This window comes from Peromyscus maniculatus, chromosome 14 (genome assembly GCF_049852395.1).
Source record: "Peromyscus maniculatus bairdii isolate BWxNUB_F1_BW_parent chromosome 14, HU_Pman_BW_mat_3.1, whole genome shotgun sequence".
Classification (NCBI taxonomy): Eukaryota; Metazoa; Chordata; class Mammalia; order Rodentia; family Cricetidae; genus Peromyscus; species Peromyscus maniculatus.
In genome coordinates this window covers 52,413,229-52,426,841 of record NC_134865.1, presented here as the reverse complement: position 1 = coordinate 52,426,841, position 13,613 = coordinate 52,413,229, and positions in this window count along the sequence as shown.

Below are 13,613 nucleotides of genomic sequence, written 5' to 3'. Positions count from 1 at the left end.
TCCCCTCTCTCTCTTTTCTTATCTGGGGTCCTGTGCCTGCCTCCACCTGTCATTCTATATGTGTTTGTGTGGGTCTCCTCATGGGAATTAAGGACCTTGACGATATGGGAAGGGGGAGGGGGCTTCGTACTGTCTAACCAAGGTCACAGTCCAAGCACAGCATGCCATCTGCCATGAATAGACTCCAGTAGGAGGGACTGGTGGGTGGACGGAGCTGCTAGGCTGGCATTAATTCTGGGGAACAGAGCAGCTGGTTCCTGGGGAGAGTCCAGGGAGCAGGTAAAAAGCTCTGGCTGGCTGTTTGGGAGCTAAGTCCTGGTGGCCATGGGGCTGCTTTTCAGGGGTTCCCACAGAGTGCTATCAATTAGGATACCTTCTCCATAGAGAAAAGAGCCCATGAATGTAAACCAGGTTCTCTCGGTGTGTGTGTGTGTGTGTGTGTGTGTGTGTGTGTGTGTGTGTGTGTGTGTGTGTGAAGGGGTGGAGTTCGGAAGTCAGAGCAGCAGTCACCTGACTGGGGAGACAGGAGGGCCCAGCAGGGAAGCCAACTACTCCATGCTTCTGCATTTCACATTTGGGGAACCATTCAGCTGGGCGAGGCATTAAAGACAAGGCTAGGAAGTCCCAGGGCAGTGGCCACGGGCCTGACGGTTTCCCAGGCTCAGGGCTTTGAGGCCTCTGTCTGGATCTTTAGGGACTGGAGGAAAACAGACCCAAGCTTTAGAAATCAAGGATAAGCCCTTCCAGCTGTGTGGGGAAGGGATCGGCTGTGAGGGGTCCTCAATGTCCTGCCAACAGTGGCCTTCAACTCAGGAACCTGGGATCTCTGGAAAGGCCAGCGACTCAGGGAAGGGCCTCTGCATGGATGGTATGTATAAGCCCTTTGGGGGACAGTCAAGATCCAAAATATATTGGTAATAAGTGGTGGTGGGGGGGCGGCTAGCAAGGCCTCTCTTCGGATTCTTCTGGGCCACTCTGCCCTACCACGGGCACGAAGCAAGATTCCTTGGAATAAGGATCTGATAGCCTAGTGTCAGGAGAGGTAGGGCACAGGGTCGGCCTTTCTGGGTCTTAGGACTTGCTTTAGGGGAAAGGGCTTCCAGTTTTCTATGACTTGAGAGAGAAATGGCAGGAGCGGGGAGGATGGGATAAGTTTGGGACACTTCTTGCTTCCCAGCTTCAGCTCAGTGTGCTCAGCATGCTTAAGGCGCCACCTGCTGGTGCACTGTAGAAGTAAATACATTTGATATCAATATTGTGTTTACACGTTTAATGCTCCTTCTGGGGGGTGCAGTCATGTGATTTTAGCTTTCCAAGAAAATTATTTGTGTGTGTGTGTGTGTGTGCATATGCATATAAGTCTTAAGGTTTGTATTGCTATAAAGAGACACCATGGGCTGGAGAGATAGCACAGTGGTTAAGAGCACTGGCTGTTCTTCCAGAGGTCCTGAGTTCAGTTCCCAGCAACACAAGGTGAATCACAACCATCTGTAATGAGATCTGGCACCCTCTTCTGGTCTGCAACTGTATACAAAACAAATAAATTAATTAGAGAGAGAGAGAGAGAGAGAGAGAGAGAGAGAGAGAGAGAGAGAGGGAGAGAACGACCACAGCAACTCTTATAAAGGAAAACATTTAAATGGGGTGGCTTACAGTTCAGAGGTTTAGTCCATTATCTTCATGGTGGGTGGTATGCAGGCAGACATGGCGCTAGAGAAGAAGCTGAGAGTCTTCCATCTTGATCTGCAGGCAACAGGAAGTGAACTGAGTGTCACACTGGGCGTAGCTTGAGCACAGAAGACCTCCAAGCTTTTGCACCCCCACAGTGACACACTCCCTCCAACAAGGCCACACCTCTTAATAATGCCACTCCCTTTGGGTGCCATTTTCTTTCAAACCATCACAATGCATGTGCCACAGCATGTGGACACAGGTCAGAGGACAACTCTATTGTTGTTGTTGGTGGTGTTTGGCTCTTTTAGGGGGGCCCATCACCCAGCTCCCAAAAAAATCACTCATGGAGGCTTATTCTTACTTAAGAATGCCTGGCCTTAGCTTGGCTTATTTCTTGCCAGCTTTCCTTAACTTATCCCATCTACCTTTTGCCTCTGGGCTTTTCCGGTTCTCTAACTTCTGTAAATCTTACTCTCACTCTGTGGCTTGCTGTGTAGCTGGGTGGCTGGCCCCTGGAGTCCTCCTCCTCTGGCTGCTAGATTTTAGATCTCTCCTCCCAGTTTTCTCCTTCTATATATTCTCTCTGCCTGCCAGCCCCGCCTACCCTTTCTCCTGCCTTGCTATTGGCCATTCAGCTTCTTATTGGACCATCAGGTGTTTTAGACAGGCACAGTCACACAGCTTCACAGAGCTAAACAAATGCAATGTAAACAAAAGTAACACACCTTAAACTATTCAGCTACACTCCATGGACTCAGTTTTCCCCTTTCTTCTTGACATGGGTCCTCAGGGTCAAGCTCAGGTCACCAGGATTGCAAGCCAAGCACCTTTACGCACTGAACCATCTTTCCCACCACAATTATTTCATTTCTTCTTATTTTGTGTGTATATTTATTTTACCTGCGTGTATGTATGTGCAACGTGTGCATTGCGGCAGCTATAGACACCAGCAGAGGGTGCCAGATGCCCTGGAACTGGCATTACAGACAGTTAGGAGCCACAGTGGGTGCTGGGAACTGCACCCAGGTCCTCTGCAAGAGCACTGTGTGCTCTTAACTGCTGAGCCACCTCTCCAGCCCCACACCCACCCTAACGGTTAAATCATGTTTCTGACTTCTTTAATAAAGGATCATAAGGACGTTTCCTATTATTTTATTTATTTATTTGTTTGTTTGTTTGTTTTTCTGAGACAGGGTTTCTCTGTGTAGCTTTGCGCCTTTCCTGGAACTCACTCTGTAGCCCAGGCTGGCCTCAAACTCACAGAGATCCACCTGCCTCTGCCTCCCAAGTACTGGGATTAAAGGCGTGTGCCACCACCGCCCAGCCGACTTTTCCTATTCTTAATTGCCTTTTCTTTGTGAGGGGCTGAATTCAGGACCTTGTGCTTGCCAGACAAGGGCTTAAACACCTAGCTACATTTCACTCCAGCCACTGTTTTGTTTTGAAATGTCTTTCAAGACAGGGTTTCACTGTGTTCCTGGAACTCGCTCTGTACCCCAGGCTGGCCTCGAACTCACAGAGATCTGCCTGCCTCTGCCTCCTGAATACTGGAATTAAAGGTATGCACTACCACTGCCGGGTGTTATTTTTCTTTTCATGGCCATTTTCTTATTTTGTCAAAGTTCTTTATACATATATGGCTCAGTTGTTGAGCACTTGTCTGGCATGTATGTATCCCTGGGTCCAATTCTCAACACTGCAAAAATAAAATAAAATGTAAAAATCCCTTTCCCACAGAAATAAATGCAAAATAGTAGAGGAGGGCATACAGATAAGAATTTCTCTCTATAGTTAATCAACAGATAATGATTTAGAGTATGGCCTGGTTCAAATCCCAACTGGGCCATTGTCTGAATTTCCCTCACTTAGCAAATGTTTCTTGTCCCAGGCCTCACTCCCCACAAAGTGCCTTCTCTAAGCATCTCTAGAAAGTATCTACAGGAGGGAGCTGGAGTGATGGCTCAGTGGTTAAGAGCACTGGCTGTTCTTCCAGAGGTCTCAAGTTCAATTCCCAGCAACCACATGATGGCTCACAACCATCTGTAATGAGATCTGACATACATGCAGACAGGACACTGTATACATAATAAATAAATAAATCTAAAAAAGGAAAAAAAGAAGGTATCTACAGGAGACACCCACTCCCCCGTCCTGGGAACTAAACTTAGGTACTTCCACATGCTGGGCAAGCACATAACCACTGAGCTATATTCCCAGTTGCATCAGTTTTACTGAAGACCCATAAAGAGTCCTTCTCTGTCCCACCAGCTCCCAAATATTGACACGGAGATTTCTTATTAATTATGAAAGCTTGGCCTATAGCTTAGGTTTGTTCCTAACTAGCTCTTATAACTTAAGTTAACCCATTTATATTAATCTATGTTCTGCCACATGGCTCGTGGCTTTACCTCTTCTTCTGCACATCCTGCTTGCTCTGCATCTCCTGGCATTTCTTCTTCCCAGAGTCCTCTCTGTCCCTGAAGTACCGCCTATACCTCTGGCCTAGCTATTGGCCATTCAGCTCTTTATTACACCAATCACAGCAACACATCTTCACACAGTGTACAGATACCCCACAACAGCATCCCTCAGAGTTTTTTCACCTCTTCACCATAAACTCCCTGCCTCACAAACATGTTGGTCTTAAGACTCCTTTAAAGGTGGCTGGAGAGACAGTTCAGTGATTGAGAGCACTGGCTGCTCTTCTAGAGGACCCAGGTTTGATTCTCACCATCCACATGGTAGCTCACAACTATCTGTAATTCCAGTCCTGGGGATTTGATGCCCTCTTCTGGATTGCTTGGGTACTACATGAACATGGTACATAGACATACATGTAAGCAGAACATCCACACACATAAAAATTTTTGTAAAGATTTATTTATTTATTATGTATACAGTTAGTGTTCTGCCTACAGGCCAGAAGAGAGCACCAGATCTCTCATTGTAGATGGTTGTGAGCCATCATGTGGTTGCTGGGAATTGAATTCAGGACCTCTGGAAGAACAGCCAGTGCTCTTAACTTCTGAGCCATCTCTCCAGCCCCACATAAAGTTTTTTAAAGACTTCTTTATACCCATAAAAAGTATTGAGATGGGTCTGGAGAGATGGTTCAGTGGTTAAGAGCACTGGCTACCCTTCTAGAGGACCTGGGTTCAACTCCAAGCACCCATTTAGCAGCTCACAACTGTCTATAACTCTAGTTCCAAGGGTGCCTGACACCCTCTTCTCGTCTCCCTGGGTATCAGGCACAAATGTGGCACACGTACATACATGCATACAAAACATCCATATACATAAAGAAGTAATTTAAAAAATGTATTGAGGGAACTCAAAAGAGAATCATGCTAGAAATAAAAATTAAGAAACATTTAAAGCAATATTTACAAGTAAAACATGTTCTCCTCCCTTTCGAACAAACCAGTGTGTCTGGCATGGTGCCCTGCACCTATAATTCCAACATGCGAGAGGCTGAGGCAGGAGAATTACAGAGATCTCAAGGCCAGCCTAGTCTACATGGCCAGTTTTCAGCAGCCAGAACTACATAGCGAGACTGTCTCAAAAAAAAAAAAAAAGTCAACAAATGTAAATATTTTTAATATTTGCAGTTTTATTTTTGAAATTGTGTCTTCCAAAACAAACAAACAAAAACTAGTGAGAAAATCAAAGCCGTGTTTAGCAGCAAGGCTGAGACAACCCAGAGCATCACACAGGCTAGCCAAGTGCTCTACCACTGAGCCACACTCTTTGCCCGTTAATTTTTAGCAAATCTTTTTTGCTATGGAGCGTACTAGAACATATACGGTTGGATTTTTGTATTTCTTCTTGCATCCGGTCTACTGTACTGTTACGAATCATGCAGCCTCTGAAAATTCCATTGACCACTCAGAATGGGCGAGTAAAGAGTCTTAGCATTGTTTTTAAAATGGCTCTGATCTTGTAGGGGTGAGACGGTGGTTTCTTCTCAGCCATCGCCAGGGTCATGGCTTTACACTCCTATAAGCAAAGACAGGTATGCCAGAGAAAAGTGTAGTTGTAACCGTCTTGTTAAATAAGAAACACAGAGCCAATTGCAAAGTTAAAAGCCCAAGAGGTCAGAGCAAAAGCTAAGAGCTAAAAACCTTACCCTTCACTGCCGCTGCTGTCCTCCTCAGCGGGAGACCTACTTCCTGTGTGTTTGTCCTTTTTATTGACTTTCTGTTCTGCCTTCTCATTGGTTGTAAACCCAACCACATGACCTCCTCATCACTGCCCATCTATACAGACCTCCAGGTCTTCTATAGTTGGTATTGAGATTAAAGGCGTGTGTCTCCATGCTGGTTGTATCCTTGAACACATAGAGATCTGCCTAGTTCTTCCTCCCAAGTGCTGGGATTAAAGGCATGCGCCGCCGCCGCCGCCGCCGCCGCCGCCGCCGCCGCCGCCGCCGCCACCACCACCGCCCAGCTTCTGCTATGGCTTGCTATTATCTCTGATCCCCAGGCAACTTTATTTATTAACATACAAATAAAATCACATTTCAGTACAAATAAAATATCACCATAGAAAAGCGTAACAATTCCAAGTGAAGCTTCAAGTGACCCAGGAACCCTTGCGAGATGAAGAGCCAGAGAGACCGGGAAAGCTGTGTGACCCTATGGACAGTCACAGGACCATGACTGGACGACAGGAGGGTGAGTGATTGACTGGCCATACACTGGGGGCGGGGTTTAGCAAGGCTTGCTCACTGGGCTTCTTAGTGTCTCTGGGGGTAGGGCCGGGAGAGATGACCTTCCCAGGTTTTGCTGTTTTTTTCAAATGCCAAGGTGCCACATTCTAGGGTAGTGTTTCTGAGTACATTTCTTTAGAAGGTCTCTAGGACCCAGTGAGCAAAGGACCAGCATGCCCTTGGGGAATTTACTGGCTAGAGACTGAGCCTCCAGTCTGGGAGGGCTCTCTGTGATGGACACTTGTGTACCCTGGGTCTCCTTGATACTCCACACTATTTGAGGAAGGCTGTGGTAATAGACTCCTCAGTGGACAGTTTTTCTCTGCAGGTAGAGCAAACGGAGTCACAGCACAGAGGCTCCTGGAAGAGCTAGAGTTGATGGCAACCAGAGAGTATCAGGCATCCTGTGGTTCAGGGCCACGCTCTGCTTGCCATCCATGCTGTGACTGGCCCCATGGTCACCAGAATACAGACTTGACATGCTGAGCATTTAAAGCTGGTGGAAACTGAAAAAAACCCACAGAAGCAGGAAGGTTACCCTCATTAATATCCATGCCTCTAAAGACATGGGGACCCAGCGAAGCCCCTGAATAGACTATGCTGAGCTATTAATGCTTGGAGGAAGCTTCCCAGCCAAGACTCCAGACTCCAATCATGAATTCACCCGTCAAGGGGGCACTGAATATGTGGGGCATGCCAAAGCCTGAGCCAGTGTCTGGGGGGTGGAGGATGCTGTGTGGAGGATAATCAAATCCTCAGGGGACAGGCTGCTGGGCCCAGTGGAAGAAAAAGAAGCCTCCCTCTGCTTCCTTGGGGACAGTGACTCTGGTTTGGTCTGTTGCGGCCCGGGCTGGCACGTAGACAGATCTTCCCGAGTGCCTTACCATGTCATTGCTGTTTTGAAAATGGAAGCCCTGGCTTGGGTATGGTGCTAGCCAATCCCAGTCTGACCGTGAACTTGTCATTAGTATATTTCCCTAAACTGCCACCTTGGGGAAGAACTTGGTCAGGCCTCTTTACAAAGGGCCTGGGGGTGGATAGAGGAGCAGGCTGGCCGGTTAAGACCCCATGGGTCTGGAGAGACAACAGGAAACCACATCCAGATCTGGGGAGGATGGGAGGTAGAACCAGGTCCCCCAGGCCAAGTTCCTGAGCAGCTCCAAGACCAGGTGGGCCGCATCCAAGAACCTGGGCTTCCTGGAAACTTTTGTACATGCAGTTGGATGGTAAGAAGGTAATTCCTGCTGCTGTAACAAAGCGCCCTCACCTGGGCGGCTTACAAACAATAGAAATATATTGCTCACAGTTCTAGAGGTTGACGTCCAAGATCAAGCCTCGTTTGATGTCTGGTGAAGGCCCTGTGCTGGTTCTTGTCAACTTGACACAAATCTAGACCTGTTTGGGAATAGGGAATCTTTTTCTTTTTTTTTTTAAAGATTTATTTATTTATTATGTATAGTGTTCTGTCTGCGTGTATCCCTGCAGGCTAGAAGAGAGTGCCAGATCTCATTACAGATAGTTGTGAGCCTCCATGTGGTTGCTGGGAATTGAACTCAGGACCTTTGGAAGAGCAAGCAGTGCTCTTAACCTCTGAGAAGAGGGAATCTTAACTGAGAAAATGGTCTCTGTAAGGTACATCTGTAGGCAAGTCTGGGGTATTATCTTGATTAATGATTGATGTGGGAGGCCCATTGGGAGTGGTACCCACCTCCGGACACGTTGCCCCAGATGGTATAAGAGAGCAGGCTGAGCAAGCCGTGGGAAGCAAGCCAGTAAACAGCACTCCTCCATGATCCCGGCTTTGGTTCCTGTCTCCAGGTTCCTGCTTTGAGTTCCTACCCTGGCTCCACTTGGTGAAAGTGTGACCTGAGAATTGAGAGGTGACAAAGACCCTTTCCTCCCCAGGTAGCTTTTTGGTCATGGTGTTTTATCACAGCAGTTGGAACTCTAACAGAGAGGCCAGCTTGTAGACTCACAGATGGTACCTCCCCTCTGTGTTCTCATAAGATAAAAGGAACCGTGGGGTTGGCTGGAGGTCTCATTCTATTTATTTATTTATTTTTTGGAGACAGAATCTCATGTAGTTCATGCTGGTCTCGAACACACTGAGTAGCCAAGGATGACTTTGAACTTCTCTGGAATTCTTTGCACTTGCTGGAATTCTAAGCATGTGCCGACATGCCTAGTTTGTGTGGCACTGGAGATCGAAGCCAGGGCTTCATACATGACAAGCAAGTACTTGACCAACTGAGCAACTCCACCAGCATCCCTGGGCTTCATTTGAGTTTTGAGACAAGAAAGGTCTTACTGGGTTGCCCAGGCTGGCCTGAAACCCCCGAGATCAAGTCACTTTCCTGCTCAGGTTCTCTAGCAGCTGGGACTAACTGCCAAGCCTGAGGCAGCCATACTCTGTCTTTCTGTACTTGTCTGAGCCTGAACTCCCCTCCGTTCTTTTACAGTGGCCACTGCCCCTTGCACGTGGCAGAAGACTTGCTTGAGCGTCTAGTCGATGCTGTGCCAGCTCCCTTCGTAGATGCTGGAGCATGGGTGACTAAACAAGCCTTCCCAGGCCAGGGTCGTCCATCTCTCTGAGTCTTCTGCTGGGCAGCACTGAGCTATAGTAGAGGTCAACAGCATCACCCACAGGCCCTCTGTTCTACGGGCTGATCGACGCACACCAGTTTCGCTGTCTTTCATCCCACTGTAAGCCGTGTAGGGCTGTGGAGTGAACTGGGTCCATCAGGGCCTGGGAGGGGAGCAGGGGAGCCAGGCCATGAGTGAGGAAGCAGGCTGATTAGGCCAAGGGCTTCAATAGCACCACCTTTCCTGTGAGGGCTGGCGAGTCCTCAGGCCGTGTGTGGGCTGTATTTCCTCTCGCACACACCACTGTGTGTCTGCGTGTCTGTCTCTCTCTGGCGTGTGTGTGTGTGTGTGTGTGTGTGTGTGTGTGTGTGTGTGTGTATGTGTGTGTGTGCATGTGTGTGAGAGAGAGACAGAGGGCAAGGTCTCTTCTCACCCATCATAAGGGTCATGACCAGTACTCCTCTGTGACAAGAGACAAGCATAACATGTTTGAGTTGATCAAAGTTTTACAGGACATAAAGACCCAAGGAAAGCGATTGATCTTTAAGCCTCGGTGAGGCAGTGAGGGATGAGCCGCAGTGCCGACCGGTGCCTGAGCCAAAGGTCACGATCGACAGCCAGCAATGCCTTTCTGTCCAGACGCTTGTCGGCCTGTCTGTGTAGCATTCTGCTCCCTGGGGCCGGTGTCTTCCAGGGATGGGGTGAGACAGTGAAGTTTCTAGAATTTATGGCTTGTTTTGGGGAGGAGGAATTCTGGAGTCGTTAGGGGAGTGGAAAGGACAGAGACTGAACAGGAAGGGCAGAGAGAAGCCATGCTTCTGAGCTGGTGTCAGACTCTTAGGGTTCAAGTGGTCCAAGATGAGTTACTCTGGGGTATTCCATGATCCTGGACACGTGTAGGCAAATACTGTACATCACTCTTCCCCATTGTTTGAGAAAGCCAATACATTGACTGCCACAGTTGTCACGGGGCTTTGAAAGCGAGAAACATTAAAAACGAGCCTCAGGCTGAACCCTTGACCTGTGGCCTTGCTTCTCAGCCAACAGAGGATTTGTGCGTGCGGAGCGTGCTGTGCTCCTGGCTCTCCATGGCACTGATGGACCCCGTCCTCTCCTGGAATCCCGCTGTGAACCAGCAGGTGGCGCTTGTGCTCTCCAGCGCCACCATCTGGGAAAAGGAACTGAATATAGTAACCAGGATGATGCCCTGAACATATGATTTTCAAACCACCTCTTCCGCCACAAGGGAAACCTCTGAGGGTTTTCTTCTGGGAAAAGCAATTAGGTTAACCTCTTAGGAGGAGAAGTTGCCTTGCCGAGCTGGTCTGGGAAAATAAAATATCCTCCCAAGAGCCGTCTTAAGGAGGGTGGAGAGAAACCACCGCGGAGCTTGTGGGAGGAAGGGGGTTGGGGGCCGCCAGGGAAGGTCTGGGAACTTCAGAGAAGGGCTTTGGGCTTGGACTGAGACATGCTTCGGGTCCGAAGAGGTCAAGTTCTGATTTTAGATGACGGTTGTGACAGTCAGAATGGGCACGAGGTCATTTGGGTGGGCTGAAGGTACTCTGCCCATCCTTCTGGGGTCCAGGCCAGGCAAGGGGACCCCTACCCCATCCACCTGCTGTGACTGGAGACACAGCTTTGACAAGACGCCCCTCCTCCATGCTTGCCTTCTCAGAGCCTGCCGGGTGGGAACAGTAGTGAGCAGGGCTGAGGGGCTTTGAGGTAGGGAATGGAGCCTCTGTCTGGTGGGGTCTCCTTCCAATTTGGAATCCCAGGACCCCTGGGATGGGAGATAGACTGGCAGAAAGGATTTGGGAGAGGGGTGAGCCAGACAGGAGGGCCTGGTTTGTGATGTGCAGAGTTGGGGAGAGTGTCGGTTTTTAGGGTGACTGAGGGGAACCCCAGCTAGAGCCCAGTATGAGGGAAAGTCCGTCCTTATGCTCCAGCTACACACCAGGCCCTGTGGTATGTGATGTTCTGAAGAGGCAGCCCTGATGGTCTAAAGTTCTGGTGGGCAAGGGGAGGAAGGCACCAGAGGGAGCCTGGGCTATGGCAGACCGGATGGAGCCGAAAGAGAAGAGTGTACGGTACACAGAAGGCAACCCCAGCTGGAGAAGCAGTAGGGATGAGGGTGAAGAGGTGGGAAGGTAAGAGTCTAAGTCCTTGTTACACCAAGTGTGGTCCCCAGGCCAGCAGCAGTCACTGAGCCTTGTTCCAAATGCAGCGTCTCAGGCTCAGACACAGAGTCTGTGTCTGGTCAAGCTGTCCGGGTGATCCGCTTGCACAGGAGAGTGTGAGAAGCACAGCTCTCAGCCAGAACCCAAGGTCATGAACCACTCAGGATGCAGCGAGAAAACAGTGGAGAGGGATTAGACCCGTCAGTACTCTCTCCTGAAGATCTCCTGGTGCAGACAGCTCATCAGTGTTCAGTATTGCCCTTTGAAGTAAAACTTATAGACAATGAATATACATTCTGATTGCTCTCTCTCTCTCTCTCTCTCTCTCTCTCTCTCTCTCTCTCTCTCTCTCTCTCTGTGTGTGTGTGTGTGTGTGTGTGTGTGTCTGTCTGTCTCTCTGTCTCTCTCTGTCTCTGTCTCTCTCTGTGTGTGCATGAGTGTGCACATGTATGTTCAGGTGCCCTGTGGTAGGCAGAGGATGACATTGGATGTCTTCTTCCATTGCTCTTGGCTTTATTTCCTGGAGACAAGAGTGTCACTGAACCTGGAACTCACTGCTTTTCATTTTTTCAACTAGGCTGGCTGACTAGCAAACACCAGCAATCGTCCTGTCTCCACTTCCCCCGCACTGGGATTACAGGAGCATATACTAGCATGGGTGTTGGGGATTCAGACTCAAGTCTTCATTCTCCCCCCCCCCCCCCCCCGCCCCCGAGACAGGGTTTCTCTGTGCAGCTTTGTGCCTTTCCTGGATCTCACTCTGTATGTAGACCAGGCTGGCCTCGAACTGGCTCTGCCTCCCGAGTGCTGGGATTAAAGGCGTGTGCTACCACCGCCCAGCCACGCCTTCCTGAGTTTTAACAAATGTGTCTACCAATGTAATTTGGACTTCAATCAAGGTATAAGACATCAGCAGCAACCCCAAAGGTTCTCCTTGCCTCCCCACAAGCAATCTCTTCCCCAGTCTCGAGGTAGCTGCTGTTCCGATCCCTCCTACTAAAGGCTATTCTGTCATTCTCTGTGAATGGAAACATGTGACAGGCAGCATTCCATAGCTCAGCATTCTTTCTTTAAAAAAAAAATTTGTTATTTTTATTTTATGTGTCTGAACATTTTGTCTGCATGCATTTAAATGTACCACCCATGTTTCTGGTGTCCAGAGAGGCCAGAGAGGGCACTGGATCCCCTGGATCTGGAGTTACAGATGGTTGTGCAGCAAACTGAACCTGGGTCCTCTTCAAGAGTAGCAAGTGTTCTTTAACAGTAGAGCAATCTCTCTAGCCCCCTCCCTCCCTCCCTCCCTCCCTCCCTCCCTCCCTCCCTCCCTCCTTCCCTTCCTGTCCCTCCTCTTTTTCTTCTCCCTCTCCCACTTCTTCTCTCCTCTCCCCTCCATTTCATTTCCCCTCTGCACCAACCTTCATTATTTCCTTCCTTCTGCTTTGGGCTGGACTTAATATTTTCTTTCTGGTCCCTTAGGTTATAAAGCTGGGCTCTTGAGATTGCTCTCGTTTTTAATGTAGTGAAGGAGTCCAGGGATGGTCACTTTAGAATGTGGCACCCCAGGGTGCTTGCTCTGAAAATGAAAGAAGCCTGAGTGCAGTGGCTTTTCTCCCTGGTCGCTTGTCTGATGGGATTCTAGACTGCCAAGAGAGAAAAGAATTACCCGAAGTCCTTTCTCCGATTTTCCATTAACTATACCAGTTGCAAAAGAACAGACTCAATCCCTCCACAGAGTGTCGTCAGACACATTTGTCTTCTATTTGCTCCCGTCCCAAAGACAATCATTTATAAATGACCCTCTATTTTGTTAGCCAAACAGACTTTGTCCCAGGCCTTTGAATTCCCCTAAAGCCATTTATAAGATTGTCTATGTCCCCATTCTTGTCCCTCCCCTATAGAAATGGGGTGTATAATAAGCTTCAGAACCATGTCGGGGCGTAGGTAATTGCACCATGTGACTGCCTCCCCACACGTAATAAATTTTCCTTTTCTTTTATTTACTCTCTGTTGATTCCAGTGTATCTTTAGAGACAGAGGGAGATTTTATTGTAGTGTTGATGGATACATTTATAGCAGTAATTCCCTTGATATCTTACAATTTTTCACAGTGTTATATTCTCTCTTCTTAATTTCTAGTATTTTCTAATTTTTCTTCTGACTCTTCTTGAAGTTTTTGTTTGTTTTGGTTTTGGTTTTCTACATAGGGTTTCTCTGTGTAGTTCTGAAACTCACTCTGTAGACCAGGCTGGCCTCGAACTCAGAGATCTCTGCCTCTGCCTTCCAAGTACTGGGATTAAAGGTGTACGCCACCACCACCACCCAGCTAAGATGTTATTTTTTAAAATTTCCATGGACTTGTGAAGTTTCCAGTTTTAGTTCTTATTGATAGCTACCACAATCCTGTTGTGCTTAAAGAATGATAATTATTGTTTTAAATGCAAAAAAAAATACATTTGCTGGGTATGGTGACA